We start from the raw sequence: 10,582 nt of genomic DNA, 5'->3' as shown, positions 1-10,582 counted from the left end.
TTGGCCCACTTGCAGTATTTGAATTCATCTAATCTTGTATATATTTTAAAAAAAATTTTTTAATTAAAGCTAATAGATCACAAGGAACTAATCTTGCATATTCTTAGAAGTCCTTTCTTTGTCCTTCCACAGTGACTTTAACATAAAGTTCTCTCCAACTTATTCTCTGTCAGTGTTCTTGGCCCTTAAAGAGTGGACAGACCCAGGCTGTACACAGGGGTTATGCCATTGGAGCAGTTTGCTATAATTGATGAATTCCAAAAAGAAATATTGGATTATGCTTGTAATCTGATCTGTACCTGGGCATGACTGAGTTATGATTAGGGCGTTGAGTCCCCACCTCTTGATGGGTGGGGACTCACAGATAAAAGGCATGGCGAAGAACAGAGTGGGGGGCTTTTAATGTTGGAGTTTTGATGTTGAAGTTTGATGCTGAAGACTTAAGCGGGAGCCCCAGGAAGAAAGGAACCTTGAACCTAGAGAAAAGCAAGCCCCAGGAACGTAGGAACCCAGGAAGCCTGAACCCTTGCAGATGTCAGCAGCCATCTTGCTCCATATAGACTTTGGGAGGGAAGTAACTTATGCTTTATGGCCTGGTATTTGTAAGCTCCTACCCCAAATAAATAAATACCCTTTATAACACCCAGCAGATTTCTGATATTTTGCATCAGCACCCCTTTGGCTGACTAATACAGCCACCTCCAAGTCCTCAAACCCTGAACCTCTCTTTCACTATACTGTCTTTTTTTTTTTTTTTAATTGATTTTGTAATAATATTACATTAAAAATATATATGTGAGGTCCCATTCAACCCCACCCCCCCACCCCACCTCTCCCCCCCCCCCCCCAGCAACACTCGTTCCCATCATCATGACACATCCATTGGATTTGGTAAGTACATCTTTGGTCACCTCTGCACCTCATAGTCAATGGTCCACATCATGGCCCATACTCTCCTCCATTCCATCCAGTGGGCCCTGTGAGGATTTACAATGTCTGGTGATTGCCTCTGAAGCACCATCCAGGGCAGCTCCATGTCCCAAAGACGCCTCCACCTCTCATCTCTTCCTGCCTTTCCCCATACCCATCAGCCACCATGTCCACTTTTCCCAATCCAATGCCACCTCTTCTATGTGGACATTGGATTGGTTGTGTCCATTGCACCTCTATGTCAAGAGGAGGCTCAGATTCCACATGGATGTTGGATGCAATCCTCCCACTTTCAGTTGTAATCACTCTAGGCTCCATGTTATTATTCTGTCTAACCCCCTTCTTCCCTTGTACTCATAGCTCTTTGCCTTCATCATAACCTTCAGACCCAGGGTCTCTCTCTCATTCTCCCTTGACTCTTTTATCCCTTTCTGGCTTTACTTGCCATCCTACTAAGGCTGGACCCAATGATTGTCAACTACTCTTTTCTTAATCTTCAAGGACTGGTCATCCAAAGTGTTTCTACCTTGAATATCCCTACATCTGGTTAAACAGCATCACAATATAGATGCTCCATTTCTAGTCCTAAATGAGAAGTGTTGAAAAATATAGTAAAATAATCCTCAGGCTTAATGGTTCCTCTACATATTCCTACTTTACCCCTTCAGCTGTCTCCTACATATTTATCTCCAGTGTATACCCTGCTGCATACCCAAAGTTTTTACTTTCCTTATATGTATCTTCTTCTTAACTTTACCATTGTCTCCTTATTCACTATAAATGAGTTTTCATTTTTCATCTTTAACAATTTAATTAATTCACTCATTCTATACATGTTTATTGAGAACATATTATGCCTCCTATTATGCTTTTATTTAAACTTTTGGCTATTATGAGAATCTGAACTTCCAAAATCTCTGATCTTTCCCTCTGTCTCAGGAATCCCCCTTTTTTCTTAGATTGGGTATTTAAACTTATTACCTTTTTTCTCTTGTAGGACCTAGTCCTATTAACTTCTCATTTTTGTTTCTGCATGTTCAACTCTGAAGTGGCTCTTCCTAAAATTATGCTTTAGTATTGTCTATTCTTGAAAATCAAACCTGTATTCACATCCTACTATGTCTTAAAGAAATATCTTACCTTTCTCTTTTCTTTTCTTACCAATTTGTTAAAAAAAAAAGGCTTTGTGTATTTTACCACAATTTGATATTTTAATCTCTAGCAATCTTGTTACAGCTCCACCCTCCTGAAAATGGTTCTCTTAAAGGTCACTCTTCACTTGCTAATTGCTAAAACCAGCCTTTTATTTTTATTCCTTAATTTCCCTGGTCTCCACTTTCAAATTTTGAAAAGATGTCTCTTTTAGTAAGTCTTGATTTCTGGTAGTGTAAATGTTCTAACTCTATTTTTCTTCAAGACTTTTTTGGCTATTATTATTCCTTTGACTTTCCATATAAATTTAAAATTAGATTGTTAATTTACATACACACATATTCATGTGCACACACACAAACTGCTGAGATTTTGTTTTATTTGGGATTGTATTAAATCTATAAATCAATTAGGAAAAAAATGCTATTTTTATAACACTGAATTTTCTAATCTGTGAATGTGGTTTATCTCTTTATCCACTGTCTTCTTTCATTGCTTTCGGCAGTATAGATTTATTCCTAGTTAAATGATGCTTTTCCCATTTTTTTTTCTCATTATATTTTACTGGTATAAGAAATTCAATGCATTTTTTATATTGATCTTGTATCCAGAAAAACTTGCTAAATGCATTTTAAATTCCAATATGTTATTTGGAGATTCCTTTAGATGTTCTGTAAATATAATCATGCTGTCTTTAGAAAACAAGAATCTTATTAATTCTTTCCAAGTCTTCCTTTATTTCTTTTTCTTGCCTTATTGTACTCATGAGGGCATCCAATACAATGTTATTGATTTGGTGATAACAAGTAGCCTTGGAAACTTTTAATATTTTAGCATTAAATGACTTATTTTTTCATAGCATTTTTTGTAGATAACTTCTAATTAAGAAAGTTCACTTCTATCCCTAGGTTTCAAATGGTTTTATTAGCTTTTCAGTCACAAATGAATGTTGACTTTTGCCAGATAATTTTTCTGCATCTATTTTAATAATTATGTTATTTTTTCCTTTTATCTATTAATATTGGGAATCATATTATTGATATATAAATGTTAAGCCAACTTTGCAGGAAAGGATTAAATATAAGTTGGATGTTAAATATTGTTCCTTTTCCTACCATATTTCGTAATATATTATTTTGGACTTTTGCATCAAAATTCATGATTGATCTTTGCTAGATTACATTATGTACCTCAACAAGGTATATTCTTAATCTGATCCTATGGGTTCTAAATAGGAGTTTTTGTTTTGTTTTGTTTAAAGATTTATTTAATTTCCCCCCCTCCCCTGGTTGTCTGTTCTTGGTGTCTATTTGCTGCGTCTTGTTTCTTTGTCCGCTTCTGTTGTCGTCAGCGGCACGGGAAGTGTGGGCGGCGTCATTCCTGGGCAGGCTGCACTTTCTTCTCACGCTGGGCGGCTTTCCTCACGGGCGCACTCCTTGTGCGTGGGGCTCCCCCACGCGGGGGACACCCTTGCGTGGCACGGCTCTCCTTGCGCGCATCAGCACTGCACATGGCCAGCTCCACACGGGTCAAGGAGGCCCGGGGTTTGAACCGCGGACCTCCCATATGGTAGACGGACGCCCTAACCACTGGGCCAAAGTCCGTTTCCCTAAATAGGAGTTTTTGAAGATGTTATTAAAGGATTGGTTATCTGATCAGGGTGGGCATTAATCAATATTCTGGAGTCCTTTATAGGCAGACAAAATTCAGACACTGGAGGAGAAGGTCTCACGGGAAGAAGCCAGAAATCAACAAAACCAGAAGAACGGACACAAGGAGAGAAAGAGGACCATGTGATGGGAAGCAGAGGTGCAAGCCAAGAAACCACAAGGGTTGCATGAAGCCATCACCAGAACACCACAGAGTCCTAGGAGAAAGCATGCCTTTGCTGATGGCTTGATTCTGGACTCGTAGCCTCTGAAACCAAAAGAAAATAAATGTTCATTTTGTGGTATGTGTCATAGCAATCTGGAAAACTAAGACAACCTGTTCATTTCCCCCCTTGTAATATCCTTGTAAGGTTGTAGTATCAAGATTGTATTGTGATTTTAAAATATTCGAGAAGTGTCCACTCTTTATCTATTCTCCGAAAGAATTAATGTAAGATTATTTCTCTTAAATATTTAGAATTCCCATTGAAGTCATATGGGCCTGGAAATGTCTGTGGGAAAAGTTTAAATTTAGATTTCTTTCCTAATAGAGACGGGACCATAATGAAATCTATTTTATTCTTGTGCTGGTTATGTAACTTTTGTAAGTTATATTTTTCTAGAAATTTTTCTGTTTTTTCTCAATTTTCAAATAGTTATTGCCATACACTGATAATTATGTTCTCAAATTTTTAAATCTGTAGGCCCCATGGTAATGTCACCCTTTCCTTTTTTTTTTTTATTAGAGAGGTTGTAGGTTGTATTAGTCAGGATTCTCTAGGGACACAGAACTGACAGGAGACATCTGTTAATATGAGATTTTTATAAGAATCATCTCATGTGGCTGTGGGGTAGGCAAATCCAAATTCTGCAGGGCAGGCCACACTGGGAATTCTGATGAAGTTTTTTGGTGAATTATCCAGAAGAAGCTGGCTGACTGAAGTAGAGATGGAAATTCTCTCTTCTGAGTGTTGAAATCATCACTTCTCCCTTGAACCCTTCAACTGATTGGATGAGACTTCTCTAGTTATTGAAGACAATCTCTTTAGCTGGTTGTAGATGTAAGCAGCCATAGATGCAGTCAAATTACTGATTATTTAAATCCATGAAATATCCTCACAGTAATGATCAGGCCAGTGCTTGCTTGACAAAATACAGGACACCATAACCTGGCCAAGCTGACACATTGACCTAAGTATCATCTAGGTTTACAGAAAAAGCATGCAAGAAAGTACAGAAGTCCCATATATCCCTCCGCTCACACACAGTTTTCCTTATTACTAAAATTTTGCATTAATGTAGTTCTTTGGTTACAATTGATAAAACAATATTGTTAGAATTATACTATTAACTGCAGTCCAATAGTTTACATTAGCATTCACACTTTGTGTTGTATAATTCTGTGATTTAAAAAAAAAATATTTTCTAGTACCATGCGTGCAACCTAAAATTTATTCTTTTAACCATTTTCAAATAACAGTCCAGTGGTGTTAATTACAGTCACTATGCTGTGCTATCACCACTGTCCTATAATATAATATTTCTGTCACCCCCAACAGGAACTCTGTACCAATGAAGTGTTAACTCCTATTCCCTACCCACACCCTGTCCCCTGGTAACCTGTATTGTATTGTCTGACCATGAATTTGAATGTTCTAATTATTACATATAGGTAAGATCATACAATATATGTCTTTTTGTGTCTGGCTTATTTCACACAACACGATGTTGACAAGGTTCATCCATGTTGTAGCATGTATCAAAACCATTACTTTTTACAGCTGAATAATATTCCATTGTATATATATGTGACGTTTTGCTTATCCATTGATACTTGGGTTGCTTCCATCTTTTGCCAATTGTGAATAATGCCACTATGAACATTGGTGTATAAATGTCTGTTACAGTCCCTGCTTTCAGTTATTTTGCATATATACCTAGAATGGGATTGCCAGGTCATATGGTAATTTTATACTTAATTTTCGAGGAACAGTCAGATTATCTTCCGTAGCAGCTACACCATTTTACATTCTCACCAATATCCTCTCAAACACTTATTTTCCTTTTTTAATCCTAGTTATTCTAGTAGGTGTGTAATGATGCTCATTGTGGAGTTGATTTGCATTTGCCTAGAGCCTAATGTTGTTGAACATCTTTTCACATGCTTTTAGGCCATTTGTGTATCTTCTTTGGAGAAATGCCTGTTCAGGTCTTTTGCCCATTGCTCATCTATATTGTTTGCCTTTTTGTTGTGGAGTTGAAAGATTTTTAAATATATATAGTCTGGATATTAAACTCTTATCAGATATATGGATTCCAAATATTTTCTCCCATTCTGTAAGTTGTCTTTTTACTTTCATGATAAAGGTCTTTGATGCACAAACGTTTTTAATTTTGATAAGGTCCTATATCTATTTTTACTTTTGTTGCTTGTACTATTGGTGTAAAGTCTAAGAAACTGTTGCCTAACACAAGGTCCTAAAGTTATTTCCCTGTGTTTTCTTACAGGAATTTTACCGTTTAGTTTCTTATATTTAGGTCTTTGATCCATTTTGAGTTAATTTTTGTATCTGATGTAAGGTAGGGGTCCATCTCATTATTTTGCATATGGATATCCACTTTTCTTAGCCCCATTTATTGAAAAGGCTGTTCTTTTTTCATTGATTGGACTTGACACTCTTCAAAAATCAACTGGTCATAGATGTAAGGGTTTATTTCTGAAGTCTCAATTCAATTCCACTAGTCTATGTGCTGTTGTTTTGCCAGTACCACACTGTTTTGATTACTATAGCTTTGTATTAATAATTTATAAAATCAGTCCTTTTTCTTTTGATATTGGTTATTTATGCTTTATTCTTTTTCTTCATCAGTGGTACTAGTGATTTATTTTATTTTATTTTCTGAGAGTAAACTTTTTGAGTGTTTTTTTTTTAAAGATTTATTTTATTTATTTCTCCCCACTCCCTCATTGTTTGCACTTGCTGTGTCTGTTCATCATCCTTGTTTCTTTAGGAGGTACCAGGAACCGAATCTGGGACCTCCAAAGTGGGAGGGAGGTACCTAATCACTTGAGCTACCTCTGTTCACTGCTTTGTTGTGTCTCTCATTACATTTTTCTAATGTCTCTTGTTGCATCATTTTGTTGTGCCAGCTTGCTGTGCCTGCCCATCACATCAGCTTGCTGTCTAGGTCATCTTCTTTAGGAGGCACCAGGAACCTCCACGTCCTGCTTTGTTGTGTCTCTCATTTGTTTTTCTTTTTGTGTCCCTTGTTGTGCCAGCTTGCTGCACCTGCCTGTTGTGCCAGCTCACTGTCTTCTTTAGGAGGCACTGGAAACTGAACCAGGGACCTCCCATGTGATGAGCAGGAGCGCAATCACTTGAGCTATATCTGCTTCCCTTGAGTGCTTTTCTGTGTCATTATTTTCTCATTTTCTTTCCTTCTACTACCCTCAGATTTAATTTCCTTTTTTGATTCTGACTTCTTAAGTTGGATATTTAGTTTTAGTCTTTCTTCCTTTCTAATACATGTATTTAGGGCTCTAAATCTGTCTTTAAGTAATGCTTTTGTTGCATCTCACAAATTTGAAACATTATATCTTTTTAATTATATTTGAAAATATTTTAAATTTGTATTATATGTATTGTTTCAATTATGGATCATTTTGAAGAATATTAACCATTTTCTGTATATCTGGAAAACTCTTAATTATCTTTCTGCTGTTTCTTTCTAGTTTGATTCCACTATTGTCTGAGAAGATGCTCTGAATTATTATATTCCTTTGAAATTTGTTTAGACATTCTATGACTCATCATCTGGTCAAAGTTGGTTAGTGTTCTATGGGTACTTAAAAATATATATTCTTTAGATATTTAACTAGTGAAGATTTAAATGGCATGATTAAATAACTTGACAGTATATTTATACACTATGTCAAGTTTGTTAATCATGTTCTGTAAATCTTCACTATACTTACTGGTTATCTACTTTGCTCCATTAGGTGCTGAGAGAATTTTGTTTAACTCTATGATTGTGAATTTGTCTATTTCTTCTTTTATTTCTATCAGTTTTTGCTTCATCCATTTAAAAATTATATTACTGGTGTATGTAATTTTAGAATTATTTTATCTTCCTGTATTAGTTTCCTGAGGCTGTCATAACAAATTACCTCAGACTTTTTGACTTAAAAAATTGACATTTATTCTCTCACAATTCTGGAAGCCAGAAGTCTGAAATCAGCTCCACTGAGCTGAAGTCAAGGTGTTGCCAGGGCCACATTCCCTCTGGAGGCTCTGGGGGAGAATCTATTCCTTGCCTCATCCAGTACCTGATGACTGTCTGCATTCTTGATCTGTGGCTGCATCACCCAGTCTCTGCCTCTCTAGTTACACTGCCTCCTCCTCCTCTGTGAATCTCCTTCTGCCTTTCTCTTCTAAGGACACTTGTAATTAGATTTAGAACCCCGATAATCCAAGATAATCTCCCCAAATCGAGACCCTTAATTTAATTACACCTGCAAAGACTTGTTTCCTTTAAAAGGTAACATTTACAGGTTCTTGGGATTAAGACCTGATATTTCTGGGTGGCCATTATTCAGCCTACTACATTTCCTGGTGGACTGACCATTTTAGCATTTTAAATATGGTCCTCTTTATCTCCAGCATTCTTTTAGGTTTCAAGTCTGTTGTACTGATATTATTATAGCTCCAGGTGCTTTCTTTTTGTTAATGTTTTTGGATATATCATTTTTCATCTTTTTGGTTTCAACCTTTCTGTCTTTACATTTAGGTATATCTATTGCAAAGAACACATAATTGGGGTTGTTTATTCATCAAGCCTGACAATATTCATTTTTAATTGAAGTCTTAATTTGTGCACAGTTAATGTAGTTTTGGGTAAAATCTACCGTTTTAAGATGAATTTTCTATTTTTTAATCATTTGTTTCATGCTTTTTTCTTTTTTGGGGGGTGAGGACTTGTTTTGCACAGATAAAACTTTTTTTTTTTTATTTCCACTTTTTTCTCCTTAATGTTTCAATTCTACAGTTTTTACTATTCTTTTGGTCATTACATAGAGATTATGACATATGTCTGTGACTTATATAAACTAGTGTGTTTATATTAGATCAAAGATCTTAGAATACTTTAGCTCTGTTTATCCTCTCCCCTTATTATGTTTTATTGATTTATGTTTTTAATTACACATATATTTTAAATGCTGCAGAATATAATTATTGTTGGGTACAACCAGTATTTATTTATATCCAGCCATTAAATTGTCATTGTATTCTTCTTCATTCCTTCCTGCATTTCCATACTTCTATCCAAGGCCATATTTCTTTATTCTGAAGAACTTATTTTAGTATTAATTTTCATGTATGTCTCCTGGCTAAAAATAATCTGAAATTGGGACAGGGTAGGGGGAGGAGTGGGGGCAGAGGAGACTACAAATATCTTTACTTTGTTTTCATTTTTGAAGAGTATATTCAGTGGGAAAATTCTAGAATGGCAGTTATTTCTTTCATTACTTAGGTATCCAATGTTTTTTGTTTGGAAGTCAGCTATCAGTTTGATTATGGCTTTGAAAAAGCAGTATGTCTTTATTCTCTGACTTTTTAAAGATTTTCTCTTAATCTTTGTTTGTCAGCAGTTTTTGACATGATATGCCTAGCTCTGTTTGAGTGTGTGTATGTGTTTATCCTTCTTGGGTTCTGAAGAACTTCTTGAAAGTTTGCTTTCAGTCTTGTCATCTTATCCCTTTGAATCAATGCTCCAGTTTGTTAGCAGACAAGCTATCTAAAGTACAAATCTAACCCCCTATTACCTTCAAATCTCTCAAACATATGTAAGATAAGCCCATGCTCCTTCTCCAGGTGTCTAAGGCTTCCATGACCTAATTCCACCTGTATTTGCCTCCTCATTTGCTACCTTTTCCTGAATCTCACCTTACCCATGACTAAAAATGAAGTGCATGCTTTAACTCTCTCCCCCAAACCTTCCTACCGCTATGAGTTTGCTTTTGCTATTCTTTCTGTCTGGAATATTCTTCCATTATTTCTGCCCACACACCTATCTTCATCCAGATAACCCTAACCATCTTGCAGAACTGATCTCAGATAGCAACTCTTAGGAAACTTCTCTGTGCCCCCAGAATGGACTCTGTCTGCTTATTATACCCTGCACAGACCTCTGCAGTAGGTCTTCCGCTTTCTATTGCTGTTTCTTTTTTAGATAATAGCTTCCTCACTGACCTCACTTTGACACTAAACTACTTAGAAGCTGGAATCACAAATTACTCATTTTTAATGTCCAGTGCTTAACTCATGCCTGGCACACTGCAAGCAAATATTTATGGAATATGTTAGATAAAATCAAAACACATAGGCCCAAGCAGTATCTACTTTTCTCAACATTTACTGAATCCTTCCTATGTACTAGACACTGATATAAGTGCTTTATGCTCATTGTGCTCTTTAAACTTCCATAACAACCATATGGGATGGAAACTATAATTATCCTCACTTTACAGATAAGGAAATGGAATTTCAGAGATGTTCTACAATTTGCTAAAAATTATACAGCTAGTAAATTACAAAGCTAGGTTTCAAATACAAGTTGTATAATTCCAGAACCCAAAAATATTACCAAAAAAAAAAAAAAGTGGGCCAATCCATTGATTCCCCAATTGCCATTTTCCAACAGCAGTTCCTCCTTCCTATCCTCACTATCCCCACCAATAATTTCCCAGATTCTAACACTATTTACTATGTTATCACCAGTACTAGGTAGTTTCTGGGACATGATAGCCTTCAATAAATGCTTATCAAATGATTAAATAAATAAATGAGAGG

The sequence above is a fragment of the Dasypus novemcinctus genome, chromosome 13 (assembly GCF_030445035.2).
Source record: "Dasypus novemcinctus isolate mDasNov1 chromosome 13, mDasNov1.1.hap2, whole genome shotgun sequence".
NCBI lineage: Eukaryota > Metazoa > Chordata > Mammalia > Cingulata > Dasypodidae > Dasypus > Dasypus novemcinctus.
Note: the sequence above shows the minus strand (reverse complement) of the source record.